This window comes from Hibiscus syriacus, unplaced genomic scaffold (genome assembly GCF_006381635.1).
Source record: "Hibiscus syriacus cultivar Baekdansim isolate YM2019G1 unplaced genomic scaffold, ASM638163v2 tig00111067_pilon, whole genome shotgun sequence".
NCBI lineage: Eukaryota > Viridiplantae > Streptophyta > Magnoliopsida > Malvales > Malvaceae > Hibiscus > Hibiscus syriacus.
In genome coordinates, this window is record NW_024062969.1 from 1,157,014 (window position 1) to 1,177,476 (window position 20,463).

Here is a 20,463-nt window from a genome sequence, read left to right on the forward strand (position 1 = left end):
TTATGTATAAAGTTGATATCTTTGCAGTTTTATGTCTCACTAAGTAAATACTTAACGTGTGTTGATTTCATAATTAGGTAAAGGCAAAGATTAGTTACGTAAGGAGTGCAGTCGTAGCAGCAGCGATCATCAATTAAGGTTGGCCCGTCAGTAACGTTAAGACAATCTTAATCCTTTTGAAAACTTAGCTGGAATGTAATGGAACTAAATTAAATATTTTGTAATGTGTTTAAATTGATAGTTTTAGTATTTTTCTTATATGAATATCATACTTTGAGGTTGTTAAAAATTGAAACAAAATTCTATGGTTTTTCAAATAACAAAATATTTTAAAAGTGATGTGACATCCGTATCTCGTGTACGAAAAGGTATACGGGAGATGGGTGTTACATATCCTGTAACGATCCTCAGTCCCAACTATGCGTATATGTCCTTGATTTAAGATACTTCAGCTTATTATGCTTAATATGGTTATACCTGACGTAATATGCTTTTACAAGAGTTCTAGGTATGTCTGGTCATTTATGTCCCTCATGGATTGTATTACTATTACAGATCATACTTAGCTCTTATATGAAGTAAACAGGTCAAATCTAAACATCCAAAATGAGTAGTATCGATACCCTAGTGTCAATTATCGATACCCCTATGAGTATCGGTACAAAAAATGCATTCTATTGTGAAAAAAGGGACCTTAGTATCAATATTGTCACCATGAGTATTGATACTGCAGGGGCAGCATCAATACTCACTTTGTAAGTATCGATACTCTCTTTCAAAATCTCTAATTTTAGTCTCAATTCAACTAGTATCGATATTGTTCATCTCAGTATCAAAACGTAAACCCTTAAATGGTTTATTTAGGCTCGAGAATCACTCAAAAATCATCCTAAATGACTTGATTTGGTTTCTAAAATTATTATGAAGCTTTAGAGAGTTAATTAGGGTCCTAAACTATCATAAAAGCACTTTCGTAACACCTAAAATGTGATTTGATCATGATTTCAAAGCTAAACCTTAATATGCTCAACTACACAAATCTTAGTAAATTCTTGAAATTTATAAATGCTTAATACTCTAAAAGATAAATACACTACATTTATGATAGGATCACAAAATGAAGCTTCTTGCTTAGTCATAAATTCTTTCCTTGGTGATTTGGATGAAAACCCCCACTTTTCTTTAGCTATGATTAAAACAAAACTTTGATTCATTAAACCATGGTTACTAGATGAATTTAGGATGAAAATGAAGCATGAAATGGTTCAAAATACTCACCTTTAGCCTTTACCTTACAAGAAGAAGTAAGAATAAAGAAATGAGAGAGAGAAGATGATGAATGAAATAAATGGCTTATCTTTGCAAAAATGAGAAAATTGTACAATTAGTCCTTCCCTTTTTAATAATTTGAAATCCCATTTCTATGGCTAATTGGGCCCAAATCCAAACCCATTTAAGCCCAACAACTTTACTTAAGAATTTCACGAGGTTCACTTACCTCTCGGGTAAACCCGAAACTACTAGCCCAAAAATTGGGGTGTTACAGTCCTTGGGTGAGAGTTGAGGATGTTTTCCAACAGCCTGTCACTAAGTTAACATATTTCTAACTTGTCCATACCACATGTAATTCATTATATGTTCATGATTGGTTAGTTGAGTTCAAGAAGCATGCATAAACATTTCATGGTAGATTTCATGTACGATGCTTTTCAGTATGAAATGTGACTTCTTTTAACCTCTAATAACTCAAATAAGACTTAAATAACGTTTAATGTCTTTGGTAGGATAAATTGGTAGAGTCGGTACAAATATAGGTACTAGATGAACAGTGTCGATATTATTCTTTGAGCAGCCCAAAACAAGGTGTTTGGGCCTGATAATATTAATACTCTATCAAAGATTATCGATATTGTCCTGAGAGTATCAATACTTAGGGGAAGTATCGATATCAAATATTGATTTCAAATTCTTGTAGCCAATTTTGGTATCGATACCAGGAAGAGAGTATCGATATAGTACGTAAGAGTATCAAAATACTCAACTAAACTTTGCAAACATCGAAGATATTTTTGGTATTGGTACTTGAGGTAGTATATATACCCTCTTATAGAAGTTTAGTACTCCAAATAAGGGTATCGATACTGAGAATTTTCCCCAAACATCGAAGCCATTTTTTGTGTCAGTACCCAGGGTATGTATTGATACTCAAGGGAGAGTATAGATATTACGAGGCATAATATCGATACACTCGCCATGAGTTGAGTAATGTTAAATAGATTCTAGGGTTTAGGTAGGTGAATCAGAGGCCTTCAAACTTTGTGCATAAGATTACAAGTGCGAATAACCAAGTTAATTATAATTACAACTAAGAACTGATTAAATCAGGATGATATAAAATTGGCCTTGTGTGACGCTCTGGAAACAGCCAAGACACCCAAGTTTCTTTAGCAATATGACGATCTTATATCATGATGAAATATCCGAATATAACTCTGCTAGTGCATTAGACACTTCAGTTGCTAACTAGGTGTAAATGTCTCAAGAGTCGACGGAGTAAGTTGGTCAGATATATGTATTCGATGCAGGTAAAATTTTGGATTACGCTCTAATGCTCGAGAGCCTACACGTTTGCTAGGGTTTTAACTCTTCGATGCAGAAAATTCAGGTTTTTACCCCCCCGAGACCCTCGAGTATCCAAGGTAGGCTAAGGATTTGTCCCAAGATGTAGAAAATTCCTCTGACCTCACTACTAGACCTACCTCATGTATGTTGTTTTATCCTTTGCATACCCATAAGTTTACGCACCATCATGTCCACAAAATCAATGCATATAGTATTGCATAGTTATTAGTGTAGCACTAAGCTTGGTGGCTCAGCGTTCATAATTTGTTTCTGTGCGCAGGTTTTAGAGGATCGACAAGGAGCCTATCATACAGATACATTCTAGATCAATCATTTTCAGAGTGTGTCTTAAGTCTTTTAGAAGGCATGTACTATATGGACCTTGTATTGTTTTAATTCATAACTCTATTTTTATTAAACTAAGATTTGTACATTTGGATGTATTGGGAGCTCCCTCGTATAATTTTGAAACTCATATTTATTTTGTTCTATTTTTTATTACTATGAAAGGTTCTATATGATGTTTCACAATCATTTTAAAAGAAAAATTTAGGTTAGTCACTTTGATGGTCCGTGAAATACTCTAATATTTTGATCTTTAGGTCGGACTAAAATAGGGTGTTATAGAGGAGCAAAGGGTAATATTTAAGGGTCTTCTACTATTATGGGTGGTGGCTGGAGCGGTGATCGAATGTTGTTGGGCTAGGTCATCGAAGGAGTAACTATTGAATTATGGGTTTATTTTGAGAGGGTTGAGAGAGTTTTTCTCTAGATTTTAGGAGGGGAAGTGATAAAATGGCAAAAAATGAATTTCAGTTTTATAATTGAGTGGGTTGGGTCAATCTGGGTCGGGTGAGACAGAACTACGTGTTTTTGCTAGGTATAGGGTGAATCACGTCTTCTGCCCTCCTTTGTTTTAGGAGAATTCATTTTGGTCCTTTAGGTTATATTTCTTGTAATTTGGGCTCCAAAATTTCATCTTTAATATGATTTGGTCTCATGTTTTATTTTAACTCAATTTAGCCACCGTTTGTCATAACTTGTTCATACTTTTTCCTTCAATTTTTAATTCTTTATATTTCAGTCATAATTGTTTAATTTTTTCTTTAATTTAATTCTTTAAATTTGTGAAATAATATTATGTGAAACATGCTTTTATGTTTTGATTTTATGACATTTTTAAATTAATTAAAAGCATGACAACTTAATGAGCATAAATCGAGAAATAACATAATCAGACTAAAGGTAATGTTAATTATTTTAATTTATTAAAAAAACTGTCCTACTCCAATTGGAAGTCTTATTTCAGTAATTAGCTTAAGGGTCACTTTTCCCCCTATAGTAAACCCAATTTATCAATTTCATCCTTATTGTTTTTTCCATCAATTTAGCCCTCGAAGTTGTTTAAGTTGTTCATTCTAGCCCTCGAAGTCTGTTTTGACTAACATAACCATTAGTCTTCTATGTTTATCAACACCATCAATTTTTAGATCAGTCAATATTACTGACGTGGCTTGTTGATGATGTGACATGTATTAAAAATAAATAATAAAATATTTACTAAATACAACAGTTAGAAAAAAATCCCCAAAAATTTGATCTAATCCCTTAATCTCACTGAAACAAATAAGAAAATTTTGAGAATTTATTCTAATCATTGTGTTTAATAAATATTTTTACCTAATCCATTTATCTACAGACGCAGAAGGCTTATAGTTCTGTTAGTCAAAATGGTCAACGGATTTCTAGGGTAATGATGAATACCCTAAACAATTTTGAGGGCTAAATTGATGGAAAAAAAATAATAGGGGCAAATTTAATAAATTGGGCTTGCTATAGGGGCAAAAGTGACCCTTTAACCTCATTAATTTAAAATAAGAAAATATCTTGCAGTGAAACGAAAGAAAATGATGACACATCAAAATTAATCAAGAGAATGGAAAAAGAAATATTTTTATTTAAATTTATCAAGAAACATTTGTTTGATTCTATCGAGGATTTGGACTTAGTTTTTGTAAATAATTGAATATTTTTTATCCATCTTAAATGGATGGGTAATTTTAAATGATTTGAATTTTTGTTGCATATTTTCAATTTGAATTAAGTCTAATGCTAGATCATGAGAAAACATCGGCATTTCTTTACTTTAGTTGGAATGAGAAATTGTTTCCCTAATTCATATTAGGAGGTCATTTCTCTTCGATCGAAAGTGTCAAAATGTCAGCCTTTTTACCTTAGAAACCTTAAATTCTTGGAGAGGAATATCAATATTTCTTCGCTTTGATTGGAAAGAGAGAGTGTCGTCCTACTTTATATTAGAGAGTTGTCTCTCTTCTATTGAAAGAAATGAAATATTGACATTTTCTCCCTAGAACTTTGAATGATCACATGGCATTGCATTGCATTTGTTCGATTGAAAAAAAGATTATTAATTAATTAAAATTTGAAGTCTTAATTGACCATTATAAAGACAAGCATTAATCGATTAGGAACTGATTTTAAGGTGTTACGGTGGTGCTAATCATTCCTTATACGTAATCGACTTTCGAACTCATTTTTTGGAACACATACCCAAAAGTTATTTTTAATAATTTTTAAAATTTAATTTTATTAAAAAATAAAATATTTTTTTAGTAATCTAATCACACCCCAAATAAATAAGGAAACCTAATTTAATTGAAACAAACCCTAAAATCACTATTTTTTTAATTTTTCGGAACATTATATCAAGGGCATTACATGATTTAAGTGGTTTGTACAGTTGAGTATATTGATTAGATTATGGGTCTTTGTCGTCCGTAAGGTTGTCAAAATTAAATCGTTATAATCATTCTCCAAGGGTTGTTCGTTTGACAAGTGTTAATTTTTGGGGTGTCAAACTGTTTCCACAATTAATTTTACAACCAAGGAAAGATGAGTGATTTAAGATTGTTCCTCGGTCACTATAATCGATTTATCAACATATTTTTGTTTTGAAAGAACGTCTTGTACGTAATTAAGAGTGGAAACATACAAAGATAACAACTATGATCGAGATTTCATTAAAAAAATCTCCTTAAATTTAAATGGAGGAAAAAGAGTATCCGACTAAAGTCATTCGAAATATATGAGATCGATCTTAATAAAACCAATACAACCCACTCGTTTCTAGGCCAATCATTACCACACCCTCAAAGCAGACTGTCGTGTGCTCAGCTCAGAACAACGTTCGCTGAATGAATCTATAGTCCATGCCATGATCAACTTCTGTTTTTAATACAAAAGGAGAACAAGCATGTAAGACCTAGAGTCCATTGCCAGATCTTCACGCAGTAAAGAATCTACTGCTGCAGGCTGTTGGAGATGTCGAATTGTGCCAAAAGGAACGGTCCATGAGCCCTCAGCCATCGTGTCCGCCACTCTGTTTGCCTCACACAGAACATAAACATGAGAAAACTGAAGTTGCCAACTGCGACAAATCATTTCAACCAAATGAGGAATCATATGGAAGACCCCCTCCATAGACGCCTTTTTAGAGTCCGTTTCTACGAAGCCCAACTCCCTGGCTATATTAAAACCCTTATAAATGTCCCAAAGTTCCGCATCTAAGACAGAAAAGCATCTTAAGGATTTAGTGAAACCCATTATCCATCGATCATTAGAATCCCAAATAACTCCTCCACAAGACGCACGTCCTGTTGACGAATTGCGGGCACCGTCAATATTAAGCTTCACCCACCCAATCGGAGGCGAACTCCAAGTAGTATTACCCCAGTTTTGCTCGTGGAAGTCCAGGCTTGTGTGATATTTTCTGAGCAAATGCGTGGGCAGCTTTAGTGCACATCCGACGGCCACGTTGAACCACGCTCTCCCTATCTAAGAACTCCAGTTGAAAAATAAACATATTCCTCCGAACCCATAGGCACCATAGAATCGATCCAAAGAGAACGTCCCAATTCTCCTCATTAACCGAAAAATACGAGGGGTCTTGGATGTTACTACCCAATTGTAACCACCATTTTTCATACTCCAAGAGAACCCTAACCTAATCCTAATCCATAGATGTCATGATTCAACCGTCACCGTCGATCCAAACTTACTCGACAAAACCCGAAATATCTTAAGCATTAAAAATGCTCCATCATCAACACAGTAGCACCACAGTAGATCTAGGATTGTTTTTTATTTATTTTTTTAAACCTATGTAAATCGGTTATAAGAATCGAGCGATGTAACCGAGAGAAGAAAAAAGAAGACTTCCTCTCTCTTTTTTTCCATCAGAAATACAAGAGCCTTTTCTTAAAGTATTTTTTCTTCTCCTTTTCGTTTTAAAAAGATAATAAAAATTAAAACAAAGCTTAAATATTTTTTTTGGGGAAAGAAAATATGTTAAGAGTAATGTTTTCAAAACCGGACCGGACATTGAACTGGTGAAGGTACTGGTTCACTGGTTCAACCGGGTTCAACCATGGTTGAACCGGAGTTTATATAAAATAATATATTTTTTTAATTTTACATAATATTCAAAGCAATATTAATATATATGTAACACTTTTTTTAAGTTTACAATATTAAAAGGTATAAAAATATCACAAGTCATAACATGTATAAATGAAAAACCATAAAATCAAGTGAAACAAAATGATTCAAATCAACTACAACATAATATTTAAGGTAAAACATATTAAATAATAAATATAATTATATAACTATAATCAAAAAAAATAAAATTGGGGCTTAAAAAAATTATAACAAATGATGTCATTTGGTTTAATTGTTTAAAAAAAACAATTTCACATGGCTAAGAAACATAGAAGAGCATCCCAACTTACTTCTATAAATAATAGAGGTAATTTGACATTCAAAATCATGAAGCCTTTTGGTGAGCACAAAGCTAACTATTCTTTCGCTTCAATTGAGCTCAAATTTTAGGCTTCAATCGAACTTCTAAATTTTTTTTTGAGTTCGAGCCTTTTCGATTTCAAGTTTTAATATTATATTTCGAGTTGATAATTTTTAGCTCGTGAGTTTTTGAGTCGAGTTGAGCTTACTATTAAAGTTTTGAGTTTGAGTCGAGCTCAGCAATACTCGAATTTGACTCGGCTCGTTGAACAAACGACGTCGTTTGGTTTAATTTTTTTTAAAGAAAAAAAATGAACCGGCGGTTCAAACCGATTTTGCTGGTTTTCAGCCGGTTCACCCCGGTTTTCCCGGTTTTCAGCCGGTTCTTTACCGGTTCTGTGCTAATCGATTTTGAGAGTTAACCGGACCGGACAGGCCACCGGTTCACGGTTCAACCGGTCGAACGGCGGCCCGGTCCGGTTTTAATAACATTGGTTAAGAGTAATATTTTACTGGGATTTATGTGTTCCTCGTTGAATAGGGTCGTAGACGAAGCGATTAGAGTCGGGTTAGTGTAGTTTGGGTAGTAGCGCCCCCGTATGTGGTGGCTCTCTTTGATTTATTTGTTGAGTGGCCATCGTGGGTTGAGGGAGGAAGAAAAGAGAGAAAGAGTTTGGGTTTAGAAAACCACGGCAAAAATGATTCTGGAAAGGGGAAGAAGAGTTGATATCTTAATATTTTTGGGTAAACCACGTTAAAGGTCCCTGGACCTTTAGCATGTTTTATTTGGCCACTAGTTTTAGGTTAAACTACCTTACTGGTCCTTTATGTTTAATGTGATTCGTGATTTAGTAACTTTTTAGTGTAAATCACGCCGTAGGTCCCTTACATTTTAGCGTGTTTTGTGATTTAGTCACCATTTCCTTTTATTTTCTAAGATTTACGAATTAAATGTATGATTTTATATTATTGTAATTTAGTCCTCTGTTGGATGTATTATTTTTTGTTCGAGATTGGCTACTGATGTTGATGTTTTTATATTTTAGTCCTATGTTTATGGTTTTATTATGATTTTGGTGCTTCTATTTGTTATTTTCTTGTTTAATGCTATAATATTTGTTTTATTAATGTTTAGGATATCAAAGTTACTTTATAATTATTTTGTCACTATATTATGAATGAATCCAAGTGTATATTATTTCTTTGTACCATTAAAGTATTTTTATGTTCTAGGTATTTATTTCACTTGTATTATTATACATTATTTTATGTACATAAGATTGTATGTAGAGCATGGTATAAATGTTATATTTTTTTATTTTTATTTTATTTTAGAATAAATATTTGGTTCTATGTTTAGTATAATATTTAGAAAATATTTATATATTTTTAAGTAATGTAAAGTTAAAAATAAATTTAGAATTGTTCTTTTAATCCATGTGTATTTATATTTTTTCTCTAAGTGCTTCAATGTATCATATTTTATTTTGTTTAAAAGCCTCATTAGTACAACTTAACCGATTACATAATTGGATTAAGAGTAATATTTATGTATATTAAAATATTAAGAAGGGACAGTCTTAAGATAACTAGATGTTCTTTTCCGATATTTTAAAATAAATAAATATTTCCACTAGAAAAACCTAAAAAAATTGATTGCTTTGAAAATTAATTAATTTTGAATGGAAAATGAAATATTCACTATTTTAAACTTATCGAGACAATTTGCTAATTTTATAAGTATCGGCATTTTTAAATTGTTGAATATCACTTATCTTTTCTAATAATATAATTCGGATTAATGAATTTAATTTCTTTCTTTGGTTGAATAAAAATTATTTTAATATTGAATTCTTAGGAAAAATTATTATATTCTTTTTATTTCAGTTGGAAAGAGAAATATTCGTCCTAAAGTATTTTAAGGAGTATTTTCTTTTCAATTGGAAATAAGAAGAATATTTTATATTTTTTCTTTAGAATTTTAGTCCTTAGAATTTTTGTATGGTTGAATTCGGAATAATGGAATCGTAATTTAAATATATATTTGAATTCTTAGATTTCTACTATTTAGAGATAATATATAATCGATGGGTACTAATTTTGGGCGTTGTGGGGATGATTTTCCTTCCCCACACGTAATTGACCCCCGAACCCTTTTTCATACTAAAAAATGAATTTCTGGTTACACGTGGATCGGTGTATCTTTTAAAATGACGTTTTTCTTAAAAACTCTTTTTAAAAGAAAATTTTGTAGGTATTCAACCTACCTAATCCAAAAGGTCGATAGCGACTCCGAAACATTTCTTTTACAAAATCGAGTTTTTACAAAATGAGTCGAGACTCGTCGTATCGCTGGAAATCGGTTACGACAGCTTGGCAACTCCACTGGGGATCTAGAGTGTCAAGCCATAAATCGATTATATATTGTTTCTATAGTTAGAAATTGAGAAGTTGGTTTTATTTAATTTACGATTCCTTTGATTCCTTTCAATCGTTATTTAACTTTATATTTTGTATACTAATATGTGCATTTGATTGATTCTCGTATATTAAAGTATTAGATTCGCTTTAGTTCATTTTTGTGTGGTTGTTTGTCAAAGGTTTGATAATTTCTCCTCACACATGACACTTGCATTGCATAACATAAGCTCTATACCCGATCTCTTCCTTTTAAGTGGGAGTGAAAGCGACGTCTTCGTGAGAATTTATTCTCCATGTCAAACCTAGCAAGTAGCTTCCGGGGTTCATATGTCATATGTTTTCATGAGGATTTATTCTCCGTGTCAGGCATAGAGAAATGTGCCCCCTCGAATTGAACTCGATCCGGTTAAGCCTATAATGGGTGAGGATTGAGGGTCTGGCTCGCCCAATGGGGCACCGACAAGGACAATTCGAGTACCTTTATTCCTAGAACCAAAACTCTGCATATAGTCAACTGTAGAAACCCACCCAATCTAAGACCGTACTGAAACTCTGTTCATAGGTACCCATATAAGTGTACACAAAGGAGAATTGAACTCTAATATTTTTCTTTTAATTTATTCGATAGATCCTTTTTAAATAATTGCATGTGAACTAGAAATTATGCGGTTAGGGTTTTAATTTTCTCTATAGGTTTTATTCACTGTATTTTATGGTTCATTTACCAGTGGAATTTAATCTTTTCATAGTTCACAAACATACATTTCCTCTCTTTGATTATTATTTTTACTAACATCTTTTCCTTATCTTGTTGCTTTATTTTGTGCATAAACTTGTTGTTAATACCCGAGTTATTTATCAAAATTAGAAGGTTTTTGAAACGACAATGTCATACGAAGGGATAAATATTTTATCTGCTTTGACATGTAGGGACGTTGTGAGCTCTTTGAAAGTTGTTCTGAGATAATTACCTTGAAATTAACACATGTTTTATACATATCATATCATAAAAGGTATTGATCCCCAAGTTAATAGTCGCATTAGAAGGCTTTCAATACGAAAATGTCAATTGAAGATGTAGAATAGAAATGCAAAAACGCATCAATATTCCAGAAGGGTGCTCCAGGAAATAGCTGAAGAGGTACGTCAAGCTGAATACATGAAACTCAAATGATGCAATAAAACAAGTTTTTCAAGGGTTCTACGACGATGTTGATACAACTAACCGAAAAGAAATAATATGTTTAAAGTCATCAAGTAACAATGATAGCCAACATGAGACAATAGATGATGTCAATCGTATATGGTCGCTCAACAAATGCATTTTTGGAAAAGAAGTCGAAACATTGGATTTTTTTTCATCAAGCCAAGGATAAAAGAAGATCGTTTCCTGCATATTCGATCAAAATTGAAGAAGTCGAGCAATACAACGTGATTTGTAGTTTTCATCTACCTCAGTGTATTGAGACATTGTATATTCTTTGGAAGTTGTTTTATGACAATTACTTTGGAATCAACACCTTCGTTGCATTTGCATCATTACATTTTGCATGCCATTCATTTAAGCATTTTTATAGTACATATTCACATTTTATTCATTTCAAATTTTTTTCCACACATAAAAGTTTGTGAGTAATTTATTGAGTATTCCATGGTAGAAATTAAAAATTGGAGTCAACTTGGTCTTCCTACGGAAAGATAAGAGCCATGAATGAGATTTCAGCACGTGTTAATAGAATCGAGAAACTCCAAGAGCAACTTGTCAAGATTCAAAAATAAATGAATGATCAAGCAAAGAAGTTTCAGGATGAGTCAAGGGAGCGAATGTTTAAAATGATGCAAATGATGAATGTCTTGATTCATGGAGAGAAACAACCAGAGGATCCTGCTATAGAGGCTTTCAAAGAGACTTTGAATATTGATTGTGTGGCCAATATGATGACAGCAAATAATCAAGAACATGCTGAGGAATATAGTAATCCGAGTCAATTCCGACAATCGGGTGTGATTCTAGAAAATGTGACAGAGATCAAACTAGGAAAAATGAAGATTGAAGGTGAAACTTTTAACATGAAAGTTGAGTCTGACTTAAAGAAGAGAGGCATAGAGGAAGTTCAAATGCTAGTAAAGAAGGCTAGAAAGAAAAGAAGAAAAAGAAGAGGATACCTCTAACTCTGATTCCAGGGTCATATTCAGAATTGTTACCATTTCTCTTTGAAAGTTGCCTTTTAACTCCTATTCCTCTAAAGCCTAATACTTATTTGCGTCCAAATTGGCAAGGTGTCAAAAATTCATGCAGTTACCATTATGGAGATTTTAGTCACTCGACGAAAAGTTGTGTGGTTATGCGATTAAAGGTTCAAAACCTCATCACGGAAGGGTTGTTATGCTTTGAAGATGGAAAACCTAAGCTCCCTAAAAGTTTAAAATTTATCAATGGGGGAGGATCTGCAAGCCAATGTCTCCCACAAGACATTAGTCAAAAGTTGAACCTTCAAAATGAATATCTCAATTATCCTTCACTATGTCTTCAAGATGATCATAAATGTGTCAAAGAGAAAATGAAATCAAAAGAGCCTCAACTCAGTTTCCCTTCATCTTCATACAGAAAATTATATTCCAAGTTGCTCGAAGCCCAATTGATTATTCCACGTCTGGCTAAGTAGCTGTTACCACCTCATCCGAGTTGGTATAATGAGAAAGTTTCTTGTGAATATCATGTCGGAACCCGAGGACACTCCATTGAGAATTGTGGTAACTTCAGACGACAAGTACAAGATTTGTTGGCTCATGGAGTTATAGAGGTAGATGTTAACAATTAGTCATTTGCAATCAAGAAATTGGGAGTCGGATCCCAGAATGGAGTGGATAGGGTCAAAATAAATGAAGAGCATACGAAAAAAGACATGAAGAAAAAAAGAGCAAAAACAATGAGAGTAAAGTATGTGGGGAAAATTTTAAGGATTTAACTCTCGAGACTTCTTTTTTGCTCAAAAATGAGAATGAAATAGGAAATGATAAGAAGGAAAACAAAAGAGAAGTAATCCGAGACTGGCCACAAAAGATGTCTTGGAAAAACACGACCCACCCTTAAGGTTTTTCAAGTGCCCATTTCTGACTTGTTATCCCCTTTAATCAAGAGTCAATATCTCACCCCAAGGCCTTTAAGAATGAAGACTAACCCTTCTGCTTATGGCTATGACCTGAATAGTGCTTGTGATTTTCATTTGGGGGTATTGGGCCATCCCACTGATAAATGCATATCATTGATGGAGAGATAGAAAAGCTCGTTGACAAGGGAGTCCTGACACGAGAAATGATCGAGATATAGGGATCAAATAAGGGTAAAGACCCTAATCCAATTAGACATTCAACTTTCTAGGAATAATGGGATAATCTAGATGAACAAGTGGAGGTTTTTATCCACCTCAACTGCACCTTATGTTAAGATTATTTTGTTGGAATTTATTTTTTGTCTTTTACCAGCTTTCTTTAAGGATATTTGAATGAACTTATGCTATTTTAAGGATTGTGAATATTGAATCAAATTGGCAATTTTGAAATTCTTTGAATATCAAGTTAATTAAAAAATTCTTTAATAATAGAGATTGTAAATCTTTGATAAATGACAAGTTTGAACCCCTGCAAAACAAGGATCCATTGATCCTACTCCAGAATTACACCACAATTCATACCCTTATCTTGAAGGGACCGATCTAGTTTTCTCCTTACATGCAGAGTTAATCAAGGGTTTGGCATTCAGGTATGTGTTAAGAGCTGACAAAATGGGGAAACTTGTACATGAGATTGCTAAGCTAATTGGTTCCTACTTCTGTTAATGACGTTCAAGGATGATCATGATCTTCACAGATGGAATGGTCGAGTAGTTGAATCTAATTTAGGTCAGTTACTTGGAAATTGAACTCTAACGATGAGATTTTTGACCTATAACAAACACCGGGACTATAACGGATTCTCCTCGACAAGCTTAAGAAATGGAATCTGTATACCCAAAATATATATATTTATACAATAAAGCTGAGCTATTCGCTAAAGCAATTGGTTATAGAGGGAACTCGAAAGCCCTGGCTTTATGAATAGATTATATTCAAACCATGAAATTGATCGGGTACTTGGCAATTTGGTGTTTGCTCCACTGTGATTGTTAGGTCAAAGACTTTATGACGACATGAATTCTTCAGCTAGCCAAATCAAGGCAATTATAATATATAAATACAATAAAGTTGAATTCAGCTAGCCCAACTATGGCAAATTAAATCAAATTTACTAAATAAGGAGTTTCAGTAAATATGGACTAAGGGAGTTGAGGAACACCTGTTATAGTCGAACTCACACGAGCACTCAATAATCTCATTTTTAGACCAATATTTCTGCACTATCTTTGCTAGAAGAGTCTACAAAGCTTGAACAAATGGAAGATTTCAGAGAATTGAAACAAAAGTGCTTTAAAGAGTCTAGCAATTGACAATGTTAGCTGCTTCATTTTGTCCGCCTCCGATCAAAATGACAAACCATGAAAGAGGGGCATGTCCTATTTTCACGAAGACCGAGAAAAGAAAAAGGATGAATCGAGGAAATAAACCTTAAATTTAGGTAGCCAACCTCAAAACCAACCTTTCAATCCTGACAATTGTCAAAGATTTGTAACTATCAAAGATTAAAAAGCAGTTGATTCTTTTGATATTCAATGAACTTCTGTTTTATGATTTGTTGCAATTGTGAAACTTAGAAGAATACAAAAAAAAAATCTTTTCAATATTTTTCAAAATTTTGAAAATTCAAAGGAAGAAAAAAAATTTCAAACAAGATAATCTCTCTGGAAGCATATATTGGAATTCAACGAATATCCCTCCGAAGCTCGAAATCAAAGCTGGGGCAAGGGAAACATTTTTTTTGATGGGGCAAGGAAAATAAATAGTCTGAGGTCGAGGTTTGCAAGAGTACACCCTGGTGGAAATAAAGACTAACTGAGTCAGGTAAAAAATGAAGATTTCTCTCGCAACCATTCTACTTCCCACTGAGAAAACATACATACATCAACACATACATACAAACTTCATCATGACACCCATAAACATACAAGATAGGTAGTCATAAATACATTATTTTGATATTTCAGGAAATAAAAGCTCGGAAATGACCAGATGTCTTCAACCTAAAAGAACAATGCCATCCACAGCTTTAACTTCCTGAAGTCAACAATTAGATCTTCTGAAGATATTTCCTCAACGTGCAGGAACAAGCAGATTCTCTACCTCCTTGGGTGTTGTTTCTCTCGAAACAAAATGTCGTCTCACTTGAGATATTTTTCTCTTAAAAAAATTTTGTTTCACTTGAGACATTTTCCTTCGGAACACAAATTTCAAAGTTGTTTTTCTTAAAAACAAATTTTGTCTCGCTTGAGACATTTTTCTCTTAAAATAAATTTTGTTTCACTTGAGATATTTTTCTCTCAAAACAAGCATCGTCTCGCTTAAGACATTCTCCAAAATTTTGGAATATTTAAAACAAAATTGATCTCATATGAGATAGTTTTCCAAAGAACAAATTTTGTCTCCCATGAGACAATTTCTCTTGAAACAAAATCTTTGAATATGTTTCCCTTGAAATAAAATTTTGTCTCCCTTGAGAAGTTTCTCCTGAAACAAATTTTATCTCCCTTGAGATAGTTTCCCTTAAAATAGACTTTGTCTCACTTGAGACATTTTTTTCTCACAACAAGACATTTCGTTTCATTACAATTATTTTTCTTAAAACATACTTTGTCTCGCTTGAGACATTTTTTTACTCAAAACAAGAATATTCATTTCACTCAAAATTGTTTTTCTTAAAAAACAAAATTTATCTCGCTTGAGATAGTTTCCCTCGAAATAGAAGATTTTATCTCGCTGGAGATAGTTTCTCTCTGAAAAAAAAAGAGAGAAGATTTTTAGAAATTAAGCCTGGCTTTAAGGGGTTTCTCGATGTTTTCAAATGAACTTGAAAGAAGCTAAGCTTAATTTTAGGGGTTTTTTAATGTTTTAAATGAATTTCAAAGAAATTAAGCCTGATTTTAAGGGGTTTCTCGATGTTTTCAAATGAACTTGAAAGAAGCTAAGCTTAATTTTAGGGGTTTCTTAATGTTTTAAATGAATTTCAAAGAAATTAAGCCTGATTTTAAGGGGTTTCTCGATGTTTTCAAATGAACTTGAAAGAAGCTAAGCTTAATTTTAGGGGTTTCTTAATGTTTTAAATGAATTTCAAAGAAATTAAGCCTAATTTTTAGGGATTTCTTGATATTTTCAAATGAGTTTTTAGAAACTAAGCCTGATTTTTAGGGGTTTCTTGATGATGATTTTCAATGAGTTTTTAAAAGGAAACTAAGCCTAATTCTTAGGGGTTCCTTGACAACTAAGAAATTAAGCTTGATTTTTAAGGGTTTCTTGATAAGTAAGTCTTTTGAGCATGATGCTTAAATTCTTCAGGTCATCTATAAGTTTTTCGAGCAAGATGATAAGTCTTTCGGGCTATCCATAAGACCTTCGGGCGGGATGTTTTCAAATGAGTTTTTAGAAACTAAGCCTGATTTTTAGGGGTTTATTGATGATTATCTCCAAAGAATTTTTAAAGAAGCTAAGCCTAATTTTAGGGGTTTCTTGATAACTGTAAATGAATCTTTTTGAAGAAGCTAAATTTATCAAAAAAAAATTTACTGGTGCAAGATGCGCCCATTCACAAGTCAAGATTCAAAAGAATACACTCAGGTGCGATAGATAAAGAAGAAAATCAAACCAGGTGAAGAATGAAGATTGATCTAGCAATGAAGGCTGATCTTGCAACCATTTCCAACAGATTAAGAAAACCTGCATTCATACATGAATTTGCATCTTCGCATCATACATTTCATACACATGACAAATTTTGATTTTCCTCTCATAAGGATATCTGTAAAGTCTATTTTGAAAATGATTTTATCCTTCTTAGGATCATTTTTCTAGAGAATTGTTTGAGTCCTTCTTAAGACCGTTTTTATGGGATGCCGCATGAGTCATTCTTAATATTTTTCCCTAGAAGCATTTTCAATAATGCCTTTCTTCCAACTTGACTTTTATAGGCCACTTCAATGAGAATGAGCATTGTCGTTTCCAAGATGGACCCAACAAACACAAAAACTCAGCAATTGCAGTATTAAGGAATTCAAAGAGTCAACAAGATTTCATTTCTCGACTTCAGCTGAGAATCATTCTATATTTGTCACCATTGAAAGAAATGGATCTCAGCAGAATTAATGACCATCGGGTCATTACCTCCAGGTACTTTAAATACAAATCACTGACACACGATATTTTTTTGCAGAATTAAAACTCTTCAAAGAGAGGATAAACCGATCAACATTTCCAGAAGAGTTCATAATGAGAAGAACTCGTCCTAAAGGAGAAGGTTCGTAATGAGAAGAGCATGTTCCTTTCAAATCCACCGCAGAAAGAGGTGAATCAACATTTCCAGAAGAGTTCATAATGAGAAGAACTCGTCCTAAAGGAGAAGGTTCGTAATGAGAAGAACTCGTTCCTTTCAAATTCACCCCAGAAGGAGGTGAATCAACATTTCCAGAAGAGTTCATAATGAGAAGAACTCGTCCAACAAAAGGAGAAGAAGTTCACAATGAGAAGAACTTGTTCAAACTTAGCTCGATTCATTGCATATGGAGTTGAATCAGCAACACATCACTCATGAGATCAACATTTTCAGTGGAGAGTTCATAATGAGAAAAACTCATCCGATGAGGGAGAACAAGTTCATAATGAGAAGAACTTGTTCAACCTTAACTTGTTTTCATCGCATACGGAGTTGGAACAACACCAACATTTCGTTTTTCACAGAATGAGGTAGATCAAACATTGTCATCTAAATCCATTGCATAAGGAGTTGGATCGGCATCACTATTGGTGCAACTATCATGGGAAGAAAAGAATCGACATTTGCAGTGAAGAGGTTGCAATGTGACAAGAAGAGACCAATATGAAAAATGGTGTTTTTATATCTTTGCTTCATTCCCGTTTCACAGTAATTAGCAAAGAGGGGCAGTTGTAACCACCATTTTTCATACCCCAATAGAACCCTAACCTAATCCTAACCATAGAGATGTCATGATTCAGCCGTCACCGCCGATCCAAACTTGCTCGACAAAACCCTGAAATATCTGGAGCATTAAAAACGCTCCATCATCAACACAATAGCACCACAGTAGATCTAGGATTGTTTTTTATTTACTTTTTTAAACCTATGTAAATCGTTATAAGAACCGAGCGATGTAACCGAGAGAAGAAAAAAGAAGACTTCCTCTCGTTTTTTCCCATCAGAAATACAAGAGTCTTTTCTTAAGGTATTTTTTCTTCTCTTTTTCGTTTTAAAAAGATAATAAAAACTAAAATAAAGCTTAAATATTTTTTTTGGGAAAGAAAATATGTTAAGAGTAATATTTTACCTGGGATTTATTGTGTTCCTCGTTGAATAGGGTCGTAGACGAAGCGATTAGAGTCGAGTTAGTGTAGTTTGGGTAGTAGCGCCGCCGTATGTGGTGGCTCTCTTTGATTTATTTGTTTAGTGGCCACCGTGGGTTGAGGGAGGAAGAAAAGAGAGAAAGAGTTTGGGTTTAGAAAACCACGGCAAAAATGATTCTGGAAAGGGGAAGAAGAGTTGATATCTTAATATTTTTGGGTAAACCACGTTAAAGGTCCTCAGACCTTTAGCAAGTTTTATTTGGCCACTAGTTTTAGGTTAAACTACCTTACTGGTCCTTTACGTTTAATGTGATTTGTGATTTAGTAACTTTTTAGGGTAAATCAAGCCGTAGGTCCCTTACATTTTAGCATGTTTTGTGATTTAGTCATCATTTCCTTTTATTTTCTAAGATTTACGAATTAGATGCATGATTTTATATTATTGTAATTTAGTCCTCTGTTGGATGTATTATTTTTTGTTCGAGATTGGCTACTGATGTTGATGTTTTTATATTTTAGTCCTATGTTTATAGTTTTATTATGATTTTGGTGCTTCTATGCGTTATTTTCTTGTTTAATGCTATAATATTTGTTTTATTAATGTTTAGGATATCAAAGTTACTTTATAATTATTTTGTCACTATATTATGAATGAATCCAAGTGTATATTATTTCTTTGTACCATTAAAGTATTTTTATGTTCTAGGTATTTATTTCACTTGTATTATTATACATTATTTTATGTACATAAGATTGTATGTAGAGCATGGTATAAATGTTATATTTTTTTATTTTTATTTTATTTTAGAATAAATATTTGGTTCTATGTTTAGTATAATATTTAGAAAATATTTATGTTTTTTTAAAGTAATGTAAAGTTAAAAATAAATTTAGAATTGTTCTTTTAATCCATGTGTATTTATATTTTTTTCTTTAAGTGCTTCAAGGTATCATATTTTATTTTGTTTAAAAGCCTCATTAGTATAACTTAACCAATTACATAATTAGATTAAGGGTTATATTTATGTATATTAAAATATTAAGAAGGGACAGTCTTAAGACAACTAGATGTTCTTTTCCGATATTTTAAAATAAATAAATATTCCCACTAGAAAAACCTAAAAAAATTGATTGCATTGAAAATTAATTAATTTTGAAGGGAAAATGAAATATTCACTATTTTAAACTTATCGAGACAATTTGTTAATTTTATTAGAAATTAAGTCTCGGCATTTTTAAATTGTTGAATATCACTTATCTTTTCTAATAATATAATTCAGATTAATGAATTTAATTTCTTTCTTTGGTTGAATAAAAATTATTTTAATATTGAATTCTTAGGAAAATTATTATATTCTTTTTATTTCAGTTGGAAAGAGAAATATTCGTCCTAAAGTATTTTAGGGAGTATTTTCTCTTCAATTGGAAATAAGAAGAATATTTTATATTTTTCTTTAGAATTTTAGTCCTTAGAATTTTTGTATGGTTGAATTCGGAATAATAGAATCGTAATTTAAATATATATTCGAATTCTTAGATTTCTATTATTTAGAGACAATATATAATCGATGGGTATTAATTTTGGCGTTGTGGGGGTGCTTATCATTCCCTACACGTAATCGACCCCCGAACCCTTTTTCATACTAAAAAATAAATTTCGGTTACACGTGAATCGGTGTATCTTTTAAAATGACGTTTTTCTTAAAAACTCTTTTAAAAGAAATTTTTTTAGGTATTCAACCTACCTAATCCAAAAGGCCGATGGCGACTCCGAAACATTTTTTTTACAAAATCGAGTTTTCACAAAATAAGTCGAGAATCATCGTATCACCGGAAATCGGTTACGACACAATCTTGTAAATCCATGTGGAGGAACTCATCGAGCAACACTGGTTTGATAGTCCATGATCAACTTCAACGCCAAAACTGATATTTTACTTCAGTCTAAACCTTTCTTATTAATTTTGTATACTAACTATATTATTTTATCAATTTAAGAAGCAATCACGTAATCTCTCTTTACCTACTAAAAATGGATTAAAAGAGTAAATGTATATATCAAATTATTATTTTATAAATTTTAAGGTAAATTATACAT